The sequence below is a fragment of the Halichoerus grypus genome, chromosome 13, assembly GCF_964656455.1.
Source record: "Halichoerus grypus chromosome 13, mHalGry1.hap1.1, whole genome shotgun sequence".
Classification (NCBI taxonomy): domain Eukaryota; kingdom Metazoa; phylum Chordata; class Mammalia; order Carnivora; family Phocidae; genus Halichoerus; species Halichoerus grypus.
Window position 1 is genome coordinate 7,652,532 of NC_135724.1, and position 13,107 is coordinate 7,665,638.

The following is a 13,107-nucleotide window of genomic DNA, read 5'->3' on the forward strand; positions in this document are numbered from 1 at the left end:
AGTGCCTCACTCCTGAACTGAATGTGTTTTATCTACTCGCTGTGCTGTTATGGTTTAGCAACCTGCATATTAATCAGTCATCTAAAAATTGCAAGAAATTTCTGATTGTATAGGAAGTCCAGTCTTTAAGGTATGCAAAATAAACCTTTCCCCCTTGTTGGCACAATCACTGTGTATGTTTATGTCTTTAAAACTTAATTAGCAATAACAAGTTCTTAAAACTTCCTACAGCAACCCAATAACCAAAAACTAATTAAAACGAATAGATACAAACAGAAGAAAAGTCTTTTCTTTCTTTCTGTGCCTGTTAAATCATCAAGTCGATTATCTGTTGACTGTGATCTGGTGAATTCGATCAAGGATACAATCTGACCAAGAAATTCTTGTTTGGCTTTTCTTATCTGGAAAAGTGCTTTAACCTTTCCTATAACCCTGTGTGTATTCTATAAACAGTGGTTGAACATGTTATTTAAATAGATAACATATCATAGGCACTTGCTCACTAAGGTGAGATGGCAGAGACTAAACCAGATGTTACCATTGTGACAAAACTTTTAAATATTACATCTCAATCCCAAATCAGTACTTTCTCAGGCCAGTAACTGTTCCAAGATTGCATGAAAAAAGATGAATGCCCATGATGGATAGAGCTAAAATTCTAGAATTACTGAATCCAAATTCCACTGGGGCAGGGGCAATAACTAGTTTTTATATTTCTTGAAAAAGAATGTTTTGAGTGAATGGAGAAATATATAATATAAAATGGTTAATATCTGGACATGTATCTTTCAAAAATATTTTGATAAATGAAACTACTTGTGTCATTGTTAAAACTACATTCTTCACAAAAACAGTATCTTTTGCTAGAGTAAACAGTTCTTGCATATTCTTCTATTACTGTAGGAGTTTTAAAATTATTTTATTTATTTATTTATTTTTAAAGGTTTTATTTATTTATTTGACAGAGAGAGAGAGAGAGAGCACAAGCAGGGGGAGCGGCAGGCAGAGGGAGAGGGAGAAGCAGGCTCCCCGCGGAGCAGGGAGCCCGATGCGGGGCTCTATCCCAGGACCCCGGGATCATGACCTGAGCCCAAAGGCAGACGCTTAAGGACTGAGCCACCCAGGGGCCACTAAAATTATTATTTTAGATAACAGATATATAAAATTGAAGAATATCATCATTAATAATATTACTTTGAAAACATTTTCTAGTAAGTAGAGTATGCCACTAACACTACTTTGTGACCAATTCGAATGTTTAGTTTTACTTCGCTTTCAATAATATGATGCAAACCCACTTAAAATTAAAATGGGGAAGGTGTGACCTCAATGAGTACTGGGTTTTTTCCCAACTCTATGGTCTCATTTACATAGTGTGATGTGTGCTTTTCTATGCCCCTGCTATGTATAACAAGTCATACAGAATATATTGGGATTCATTAACATTGCATATTTCTGATTAATTATTAAAACTTCAATATAGTTTTGAATTTCTACTGATATTCAAAAACTATTCAAGATATACATTTGTGGTTAATGGATATTGGTATAATTCCCTTGATAGTTAAACTGAGTTTTTCTCTTCGGAAATAACTACACATAACCAGTATTATAATATACCTTGAATGGAGCTAATTTTTCCTTTTTTTTTTTAATTCTTCCAATTTTTCTAGTTGAAGGATAGTTGACTTACAATATTATATTCGTTTCCAGTTATAACATAGTGACTCAACATTTATATACATTACAAAATGATCACCATGATAGATCTAGTTACCATCTCTTTTAGGATTCCTGGACTCAATTCTAACTTTGTGGGAATGTTCCCCCCACACACATAATACCAAACAATTCTTGGACACCAGCAGTATGTCCATGAATTCAACTCAACTCTGACACTTCTACCTGGAGATAGCATCAGATTCAATCCTACAAGACTGCCCCCTCCCCCACCCCCACTTTAGATGCCAGTCTCAAACCTCAGGCTGTTACCTATGCTTCTGACCAATCAGCTTCAGATTTGAGGTTCCAACAACCTTCTCCTTAGGTTCTTGTCATTTGCTAGAGAAGCTCACAGGACTCAGGGAAACACTTATGTTTACCAGTTTCTTAAAGGATATGATAAAATACACGAATCAACAGTCCGATGAAGAGATACACAGGGCAAGGTATGGGGAATGGGTGCGAAGCTGCCCTGCCCTCTCCAAGTGTGCCACTCTCCCCATACCTACACATGTTCACCAGCCTGGAAGCTCTCCACATCTAGTTGTCTTGGGTCTTTACAGAGGCTTCATTGGAGAATCATGATTGTTACTAGCCATTGGCTGATTCAATCTCCAGCCCCCTCCCCACCCTGGAGGTCAGGGGATGAGACCGGAAGTTCCAACCCTCTAATCTCAGGGTTGGTCCTCCTGGCAACTAGCCTCCACACTTGGGTAGGGTCCAAAAGTTGCCTTCATTAATAATAAGATACCCATTTCACCTTTATGCTCTGGGGCATTTTCAGTAACTATGAATGAAGATCAAATATATCTGAAAAATATATTTTGGTCATCTGACTAAATATATATTTCTTTTTTTTTTTTTTTTTAAGATTTTACTTATTATTTTAGAGAAAGAGAGAGCATAAGCAGGGAGAGGAGCAGAGGGAGAGGGACAAGGGGACTCCATGCTGAACGTGGGGCCTGTCGCGTTGCCGGGCTCGATCTCACAACCCCGAGATCATGATCTGAGCTGAAATCAAGGGTCGGACGCTTAACTGACTGAGCCACCCAGGCGCCCCAATATAACATCATCTGTTACCATATGAAATTATTGCAATATTATTGACTATATTCCCTATGTTGTACTTTTCATCCCCATGACTTATTTATTTTATAACTAGAAGTTTGTATTTTCACGTATTTCACCCATCACCCCACCCTCTCCTCTCTGACAACCACCAGTTTGTTCTCTGTATCTTTGAGTCTATTTCTGTTTTGTTTTGTTTGTTCATTCGTCTTGCTTTTTAGATTCCAGACATAAGTGAAATCATATGGTATTTGTCTTTTTCTGACCTATTTCACTTAGCATAATACCTCTAGGTGAATGGAGCTTATTTTGAATCATTGTTTAAGTATTTCAGTAGAAAGAATTTTTTGGCCACATTTATACCCAGTGGGATACAGATAAAAATTCACATGGCAATTGAGAGTGACCCTTTATAGAATTGTAGAAAATGGGGACAGTTACTAGAGTTTTAAAACTTTGAAATATCTTATCATTATATCCTAGCAGGAATTACCGAATAGACCTTTCTGAAAGTCTGAAAGAAACATGGGTCATAAATTAAACACTCAGGAGGATAAAGTATTGACTATTAACTGATAATTTAGGATAGGTACCCCATTCAAAGAGGAAATGTACGTTACTCCTTTTGGGATCGATTCTAAGGCTTCACCTGGAATAGAATACCAGTTTGTCACATGTAGAAATAAAAATTGGCCCTTGTGTCTTCAGCTCATATGTAGCTCTGATGTCAGTAAGGAATTGCCCCCGTTTTTCAGTAATAATGACACATAACAAATTATCTAGCTACATTGGACAGGGTTGTTGTGCCAGTTACCAAGTCATTGGCCCTTTGCTCCAAACCACCCTCTCTGCTAGGCTTTGTGACGGGGGGGCTTGTCTCTGCAAACCACATATCTGTTTTGCCAACTGGTTCCCTGTGGGTTCTGCTAGAGGGAGGATGCAGGGCTAGGGAGGAGAGCTTCTCCTTCCTGGGGACTTCATAGACAGGAAGCTGCGAGCAACCCCCAAGCAATATTTCCTCACTCCAGCAACCGCAGCTGATTCCTGGGGCAGAAGGTGAATCCACTTTGCAGGTTTTCTAACCCTTGAAGAACTAAAATCAAAGTACCACCTTGGGGTGCCTGGCTGGCTCAGTCAATAGAGCATATGACTCTTGATCTCCGGGTCATGATTTCAAGCCCCACGTTGGGTATAGAGCTTACTTAAAAAAAAAAAAAAAAAGTACCACCTTAAGAGACACCAGCATCGGGGCACCTGGGTGGCTCAGTTGTTAAGCATCTGCCTTCGGCTCAGGTCATGGTCTCGGGGTCCTGGGATCGAGCCCCGCATCGGGCTCCCTGCTCAGCGGGAAGCCTGCTTCTCCCTCTCCCACCCCTGCTGCTTGTGTTCCTTCTCTCTGTGTCTCTCTCTGTCAAATAAATAAATAAAATCTTTAAAAAAAAAAAAAAAAAGACACCAGCATCAGTGGCTCACAAAAGTTGGGGTTCCAGTGCCATGGAGCACCCCCTTATCAGAGGTCTGGGATTCAATTCTGTGGGACTCTTTCTCCAAGCTTCTCTTTAGTCCCCCGAAAAGGAAGGGACCATCTGCTTCCCAAAGTCTTGTTACCTCCATGGTGGTTTAATGTTCCCTGTTTTACCTTTTCAGAGCTCCAAAGCATAGTTAATAATTCTTTATATCTAGTTATTGATCCTTTATGTTAAATTGTCTATATTAAAATAACTTGTCATTTCTTTTTTTTTTTTAAGATTTTATTTATTTATTTGAGAGAGAGAATGAGAGAGGTTAGGGTCAGAGGGAGAAGCAGACTCCCTGCCGAGCAGGGAGCCCGATGCGGGACTCGATCCAGGGACTCCAGGATCATGACCTGAGCCGAAGGCAGTCGCTTAACCAACTGAGCCACCCAGGCGCCCCATAACTTGTCATTTCTGTCTCTTGACTGATACAGTTGTATCAGGAGACAAGGGATGAAAACAACCCAACTCTAACAATCAGTCAACAAACAGGGCTAGTACTTTACAAAGGTTCATATTTGCTTGGAAGGTCAAATGGCTAAAATTTATAATATTTTATGAAGAGAGAGGAATATAAAAGTACCCTAAAAATTGACTAAATCCAGTAATTTTTCTCGATCCTTATAATGTGAGTTTGTTATTTTATTTATGAAATATTTAATTCTGTAACAGAAGACAAGAGAGACAAATGGGGTATTAGTTAGGGTTTTCCAGAGAAAGAGCCAATAGGGATTGGCTCATGCAGTTATGGAGGCCAAGAAGTCCTGCGAACTGCTATTTGCAAGCTGGAGAACCGGGAAAGTCAGCGATGTAATTTAGTCTGAACCCAAAGGTCTGAGAATGAGGGGTGGAAGTCCCAGTCTGAGTCTGAAAGACCCAGAATCAGGAGCACAGGTATTGATGTCTGGAGGCAGAAGAAGATGGATGTCCTAGCTAACCAGAGACAGCAAATCCACTCTTCCTCCACCTTTTCTATGCCATTTCATTTCTATTCTGGGCCTCAAGGAATTGGATGATGCCACCTCATTGATGATGGTGGATCTTTTTTTACTGAGTCTACTGATTCAAATGCTAATCTTTTCTAGAGACAGCCCTGCAGACACATCCAGGTATAATGTTTTACCAGCTATCAGGGCATTCTTTAGCCCAGTTATGTTGACACATAAAATTAACCATCACAGACGGGATGGATGAAACCTGTAAGTGTTAAGCGAAGTTAATACATAAGCTAATAGCTTATGAGTGGTAGGTAAAACTCATAAGATGCGTTAAAGATAGAAAATGAGTAAAGAAGTAGCTTGAACAACATGAGCAGAATTCACAAGATATGTTAAATATAGATGATACATTAGTAACATTCAAGACATATTACATATATGATAAATAGGATGAAACAAGCAAAAGTGTTTCTTTACGGAAAGAAAATATGAGACAGCCAAGTCATAAGGTACAGATCCTGTCACTTCTAGGTTGACAGCTAATCATCCCTAGTTTGGCTACTCATTTGGACCCATCCTGGCCCCATGGCGCTCGGGTTAAGAAATGCAGACAAAACCATGGTTGTTCAGCAGGCTAGTTGGCAAGCTCAGCTGACGCCAGAAGTACTCGCTCTTGTGTTTTTCCAAAGGAGGTAGTGCATATTATTGATCCCAGGCATTTCTAGCTTAACCTCTCAACCTCAACTCTGGTACTTGTGACAGAATGAGGGGGGTGGTGGGGAGAGGGACGAAGGAAGAGACGGGGCTCTCTTTTTTGATGCTATTATAAATAATAAACAATTAATGGAATGTTGTACATCTATTAAAATACAATTTAGAAAGTATGGTATGTATAATAATAGAAATTATTGTTGTAAGTATGGTATAATAGAGGAGGAGGGGGGGAGAGAGAGAGAGAGAGAGGGAGAGAGAGAGAGAGAGAAGGGAATCCTAAGATTCAAGATTCAGGGAGGATCATCTTTCACCTCACTTGGACTCTATGCTATGTTGAACTATTCTATCGCCCCCGACAGAGTGTCTCACTGTGGGTTTTGAATTAATTATTTTTTAAGATTTTATTTATTTATTTGACACAGAGAGAGAGACAACTAGAGAGAGAACACAAGCAGGGGGAGTGGGAGATGGAGAAGCAGGCTCCTGGCTGAGCAGGGAGCCCGATGCAGGGCTTGATCCCAGGACCCTGGGATCATGACCTGAGCCAAAGGCAGATGCTTAACAACTGAACCACCCCGGCGCCCCGGGTTTTGAATTAATTAATAAACCATCTGATTCAACATCTTAATTGAGCCTCTCTCTTCAGTGAACTTTAGGATCAACCTTGTCCATTCCTGTGGAAAGGGCAGTTGGAATTTCATGAGGGACTACATTGCATCTATAGATCAATTTGGGAGTATTGCCATCTTAATGATACTGAGTCTTCCAATGCATGACACAGGATGTCTTCCCATTTATTTAGGTCTTAAAAAATATTTTTTCAATTGCATTTTGTAATTTTCAGTGTACAAGTCTTACATTTATTTTATTAAATTGATTCCTAAGTATTTTTTGATGCTATTATAAATAATAAACAATTAATGGAATGTTGTACATCTATTAAAATACAATTTAGAAAGTATGGTATGTATAATAATAGAAATTATTGTTGTAAGTATGGTATAATAGCATTGGAAGGTGATTTTTATTTAAGGAAAAAAATAAGAACACCAAAATCATTTGCATTATAAAACTGTGACTATGTGCCCCAAATAAGCAAAGAAACCTGTATATAGAAATCCTAAAGTAAAAGTAAAATGTAATTTTTCTCTTTTTCTACCTTTTTGTAATTTCAAACATGTCTTTAATGACACTGATTACTTTTATCATGAAAACTGAATATATAATTAAAAAAAATCCAATAACCTTGAATTATTTGGGTGGTTAAAATAGCCAGACTGGACTATTTATGATACATCCTCTTTGAGAGCTAATTACATGTTTATTCTTACAGTGCTAAAAATAAAACTGCTGCATTTGATGTCAAATTAACATGAGTTAATCACAGATTTTTTGCAATTTCTCATGCTAAGCAGCTTGTGTAACATTCATTTATATGACGTTCAGATGTTAATCATATCTATATTCTACTTATCAGTTTTTTGTTTAAATGATTTTTTCAAAGATTTTATTCATTTATTTGGGAGAGTGAGAGACAGAGAGAGAGAGAGAGCATGAGTTGGGCGGGGAAGGGCAGAGGGAGAAGCAGACTCCCTGCTGAGCAGGGAGTCAGACATGGGGCTCCAACCCAGAGCCCTGGGATCAGGATCTAGATGCTCAACTGACTGAGCCACCCAGGTGCCCCTCTACTTATCAGTTTTTTTGCCATATAGATTTTAATTTCTTTTTAATTCCCCATTGCAATTTATTCATGCTATACGTTATTATAGCTAGTCCTTAGAAAGCTCAATAGTCAGTATACGATTAAAAAAATTCTAATTGCCCAAAACTGTATGTTTGACAGCATAGCAAAACAATTTTTATTTCTCACTGGGTAATCATTCAAATTCTGGCTGCAGCATCCGGGTGATTGTCAGGACAGTCTAATTCTTGTGCCTCAGACTTTCTGAGGTTCATTTCATGGATATAAGAAAAAACAAACCAGCATCTCTTATATTTGCTGTCCACATTGGCTGAAAGAGGCAGATTTATAGTCGCGTATAGGAAAAGGAGCTATTGCTGGACTCTTCCACATTTGTAAAACATGTCTCTCCCCATCACTGAGTGGATCCTCTGAGCTGATACTGTGGAGAGTCAAGGATACGGGAGGCTGTCTGAGCTGCTACCCTCCTTCTTCCATGAGAGCCGCTTCTCCCTAGCTACGTGGAATAGGTTCTGCTGCTGACTACCGCTGCATACTAGAAAGACTGCGCCCCACAGTTTAATTAGTTGGTAATTCTAATCTACTAATTTCACTAACACTTCTTTTGAGCACTGCACCTGGCACAACATTTTTGAGACTTAATAGAAGAGCGCACAGTTTCCGGGCAGCGTGCCTCCATTTACTGCACCATTACGGCACCTTCGTTATTTGATTTAACTATTCTATTCTCTGGTATTGGGAGGTTTTCAGCCAAACCTACTGATGTGTGCTCATTAAGACCAGTTGTCTACAAAGCACCTGCTTCCCTGAGAAAGAATCTTATTACTCACACATAACTAGTTCCCGCCAAGAAGAGGGCTTACATTTCTTTGGCTGGCTCGATGCTTTACCAGACTGCCTGTTTGGTCTTTTAGTCATTGTGCTAAGCCCAAATTTCTTCCTTCTCCTTTTGTTCTGGGCAGATCCTGCTGCAAATCACTCTTCATCCTCCCTGGTTCAGAAGCTGGACTGTGCTGTGCCCAGCCCTGCAGCTAGATCCTTCTGTGATATGAGTACAATGGTTCTAGTTCCTGTCACCTTCTCGGGGGAGTCATTTAAACCCAAGGACATCCAAAAAGTTACAGTCAGCACCTGCCCCCCAGCACCCCCCCCCCCAGGGCTTTCAGCAGATACCGTACCCTTCCTCTGCTTCTATTCTGGTCGCCCTCATCCCTCCCTCGGCAAAGGACTCCCACTGGAATCAGTAAAGGCAGGACCAGCAGAAGCAACTGTGCTATACAGTTCAGAGGACAGCGAGTTCCAAGCAGCCCTCCCTTAAAAATGGAAACACTGTCAAGGGGGAAGTCACCTGAAACTCAAAATCCGCTGTGAAAAGGAGAAGCAGGACCTACCGTAACTATCTCTGGGACCTTGGGCTTGAAGCCATGTTTCTCCTAGTGTCAGTTTCCTCATCCGAGAAAGGTGAGCGTGGACTGGATCCATTTCTTTAGTTTCTGTGGGTTGAGAGAACGCTTTGGGATCCAATGAAAGCCACGGACTTTCTCCTTAGAATAGTACACCTGTGAGGATTAAAAAAAAAAATTATGAGAAAGCTCGGGATGGACTGGGACCCTGGAGACCCATGGCCACTGGGTTAAAATAAAACACAAAGAAGCCAACAAATGAAACCACGAACACGATCTCTAAATTCATTTTGAAATCTTATATTCTGCAATTCCAACCTCCCCATCCGGGTTCCTGGCATGACTTGGATGTCCTCTGCCTTGATCTGTCCCCTCATGCCTCATTTCTGTGTGATGTTGTCACCTGTTTATTACGTAACTGTAAAGGGTCACCTTTGAACAAAATCATGAAACTGTGGTGAGACATTACAAGACCCTATCATTGGCCATTTCTTCTCACTTTTCAAACTTATCTCTCTTTTTTTAGATTTATGTTTTAAATTATGGCAAAATATACATTAAATAAAGTTTACCAAGTTAATGATTTTTAAGTGTATAGCTCAGTGGCATAAGCACATTCACATTGTTGTCCAATCATCACACTACCCAGCTCCAGAACTTTCCATTTTCCCAAATTGAAACTCCTGGTAACCCATTTCATGGTATCAATTAAATTTTAATGGATATTTGGATCATTGATTAATAAATTAATTTCTTCCAAAAAATTACACCATGATACAACATTGAAACCCAAAGGCAAAAATTTCTTAGAAGATGATTCTAGGACAGGCAGTGTAATGAAAAACAGGATAAACTGCTAAATCTGCCAAGTGTTAATAGAAATCTCCCAGCAAGTTTTAAGATACTCGGGAATAAATGACAGTGAAGGCACTTAAAGCCAAAAAACTTGGAGACAAATCTTTAGATGGTCTTACAATCTTCCGCTTTAGCAGAACATAATGTGAGATTCTATCTTTGGATACATTTATCAGAAAGCAAGTGAGAAGGAAAACATTCCCTGTCTTTTGAGATAAAACATGTACTAGAACAGCTGCTCGGACTCTGAAATGGAAGGTACATGTTGAGGTCCTACACATCTGGATTGCCCGCTGATAGCTTGACCTTTAGTGAGAGAGAAATAAATTTCCATCTTTCTTAAGCCACAGATGGTTTGGACCCCATTAAAGTAGCTGAGCCAGTATCCTAACCAATAGAGAGCTACTTTACACCACATGAAAGATAAAGTTCTCCGTGAACTAGGAGCCCAAATGGAAAAGGTTAAGCCGTAACGCTAACAAAAGAAGGAAAGGAAAATGTCTCTGGAACTTGAGGGAGAGAAAGGGCTTTAAGATTTTTATTTATTTATTTGGGTGGGGGCAGAGGGAGAGGGAGAGAGAAAGAATCTCAAGCAGACTCCTTGCTAAGTGCGGAGCCCAACGCAGGGCTCCATCTCATGACCCTGAGATCATGACCTGAGCTGAAACCAAGAGTCGGATGCTTAACTGACTGAGCCACCCAGGCGCCCCGAGAGAAAGGGATTTAAATAAAATACTGAAAAATACGATCCGTGAAAGAAAAAAATGAGAGATTTGACTTAACAAAAATTAAGTAAGGATTTCTGCTGAATGAAGGAGACCATAGAAAAAGTGACAGATTAGGAGGTAAGGAGAAACTTTTAATACGGAAAAGTAGAACATGGGTCAGGATCTAGAATATACAAGGAACTCTAGTGAGTCAACCAGAAAAAAGGGAACTTCATTTTCTGTATGCTGCTGTAATGACCACAGACCTGATGGCCTGAAACAACAAAAATTCGTTATTTTACAGTTTTGCAGGTCCGAAGTCTGACAAGGGTCTCCCTGGACTAAAATCAAGGTGTCTGCAGGGTTGTGTCCTCTCTGCAGATTCTAGACGAAAACCCATTTCTTGCCTTTTCTGGCTTCTGGAGCTGGCAGCATTGCTCGGCCCCTTCCTCTGTCTTCAAAGCCAATCACAGCAAGTAACTGTCACATGCCTCACTGTGACCTCCTTCTCTGTCTTTTTTTTTTACCTTGTGATTACACTGAGCTCACTCAGAAAATCTAGGATACTCTCGCTATTTTATTATTTTTTAAAGATTTCACTTATTTATTTATTTAACAGAGAGAGAGAGAGAGAGAGAGAGCGAGCAGGTTCACAAGCAGGGGAAGCGGCAGAGGGATAGGGAGAAGCAGACTCCCTGCCGAGCAGGGAGCCCGATGTGGGACTCGATCCCAGGACTCTGGGATCATGACCTAAGCCGAAGGCAGACACTTAACCGACTGAGCCACCCTGGTGCCCCAATCTCGCTATTTTAAACTCGGCTGATTAGCAACCTTAATTCCATCGGCAACCTTAATTCTCCTTTGCCATGAAAGTAAGAGAATCATAGGTTCCAGGGATTAGGCTGTGGACATCTTTGGAGAGCTCTTAGTCTGCCTACTAGGTACACATCAGAACAAAACACGAAGGATATGAATTCCCCGAGGGGGAAACACTTATGATGAACAAATTATGGTCAGAAACTACGAGTACAATGATCTTAAGCGTCACCTGGGAAAATACATTCATTTTTCAATCAGAATGTTTATTAAGCAGACAACATGGGCCAAATTCCCATTGAAAAGCAAAGATGGAGAAGTCTTCAGTGGTCAGCCAAAGGTCCCTTTGAGACCCAGTCTGTCCTAGACCATCTCAGGTGTTCTAAAATACTACCAGTAAAGAGTGTATTGATTGTAGAGACCTGATACATGATAAGATGTTCGTTAGAATTCCAAGGCTTTTGTCTGTTTCAGAGTCAAAATGACAGTGTTTAATCTATCTGATTGCTGTGCAAGGTTACCTTTAAAATTAGGAGGGCTCAAAGCACTTTTTTAAAGAAATTACCAGTGTTAGCTGTGTCCTGCCTTTTTGCCTTACCTGATACCCTACTTTCCCTTAGAGATACCTAACTTAATTGAGCCAGCACTGAAAAAATCTGCAGTATCAAAATGCATTCTGCAGAAGTGACTAGAATCAGTATTTTATTTACAGATCCGAGACACATTCAGCACAGCTGTGCCACTGGCCAAGGCAGGGCTGAAAGTCAGGGTCATTTTCGGAACTTCAATTAAATAGATTACATTCAGTGGGGCACAAATGGAGGCCATTATCATTAAAGTTGAGTTGAGAGAGGTTGCAAACGTGGGCACCACCTGGAGATCACAGGAAAATATGTCTTTGTGCTAGATCTCTAAAGAGTTGGCTTTTATGTTTTCTCCCTGGAAGTAACGCTTGCCCAGAATCATATATCTGACTGTAATAACAAGGTTATATGACTTTACATATTGAAAATATACCTAAACATATGACAATATTACTTTGAACTTCCACTGCACTCTTCACCCAAGGACTTCTCCATCATTAGCTAATTAAATCTCACAGTGTGGAAGTGGAAGTATATACTTACCTCATTTTACCAAAGGGAACGTTTTTGAGTGGTTAAATGACAGAGTGAACAGTTACCCCAATGGGAAGGTAGTAGGGGGGTGGGGGTGGAAACATCTTGCTGAATAATGTAGATATCTGGGAATGAAGCTCAAAGGTTCACATAAGGGCCATTCATCTTATCTGTCACTTTAGAAGGCTGAATCTAAATGTCACCAGATACATGGAAAATACTGCTCTCACAAATTCTCAGGAAAGGACACTGTAATTCTCCTTACCAAACTATCTTGGCGTCTTTACAAATTAAGTTCTTTATAAAATAAATAAAGCATTGTTTGTAAAAGCAAAACACTAGAAACAACACAAACATCCTTTGATAAAGAGGATGGCAAAATAAATTGTGGTACATTCAAGCATGAAATATTGAATACTATGCAAGTATTAAAAAGAGCAAAACTGGGGCACCTGGGTGCCTCACTCAGTTAAGCGTCTGATTTTGGTTCAGGACTTGATCCCAGAGTCCCAGAATTGAGCCCACATCTGGCTCCCTGCTCAGTGAGGAG

The 13,107-nt window shown here is 40.1% G+C and overlaps 1 long non-coding RNA gene across 8 annotated transcripts in view; it reads right to left on the reverse strand.

Moving 5' to 3' along the window:
* The window catches only part of LOC118540289 (uncharacterized), a 55,896-nt gene that overhangs the window by 32,350 nt on the left and 10,439 nt on the right, over positions 1-13,107 (reverse strand). For all 8 annotated transcript variants that reach the window (XR_013443260.1, XR_013443263.1, XR_013443261.1 and 5 more), the window contains one exon: positions 9,050-9,217. This is a non-coding gene — a long non-coding RNA (uncharacterized LOC118540289). The remainder of the gene's footprint in view (positions 1-9,049; positions 9,218-13,107) is intronic.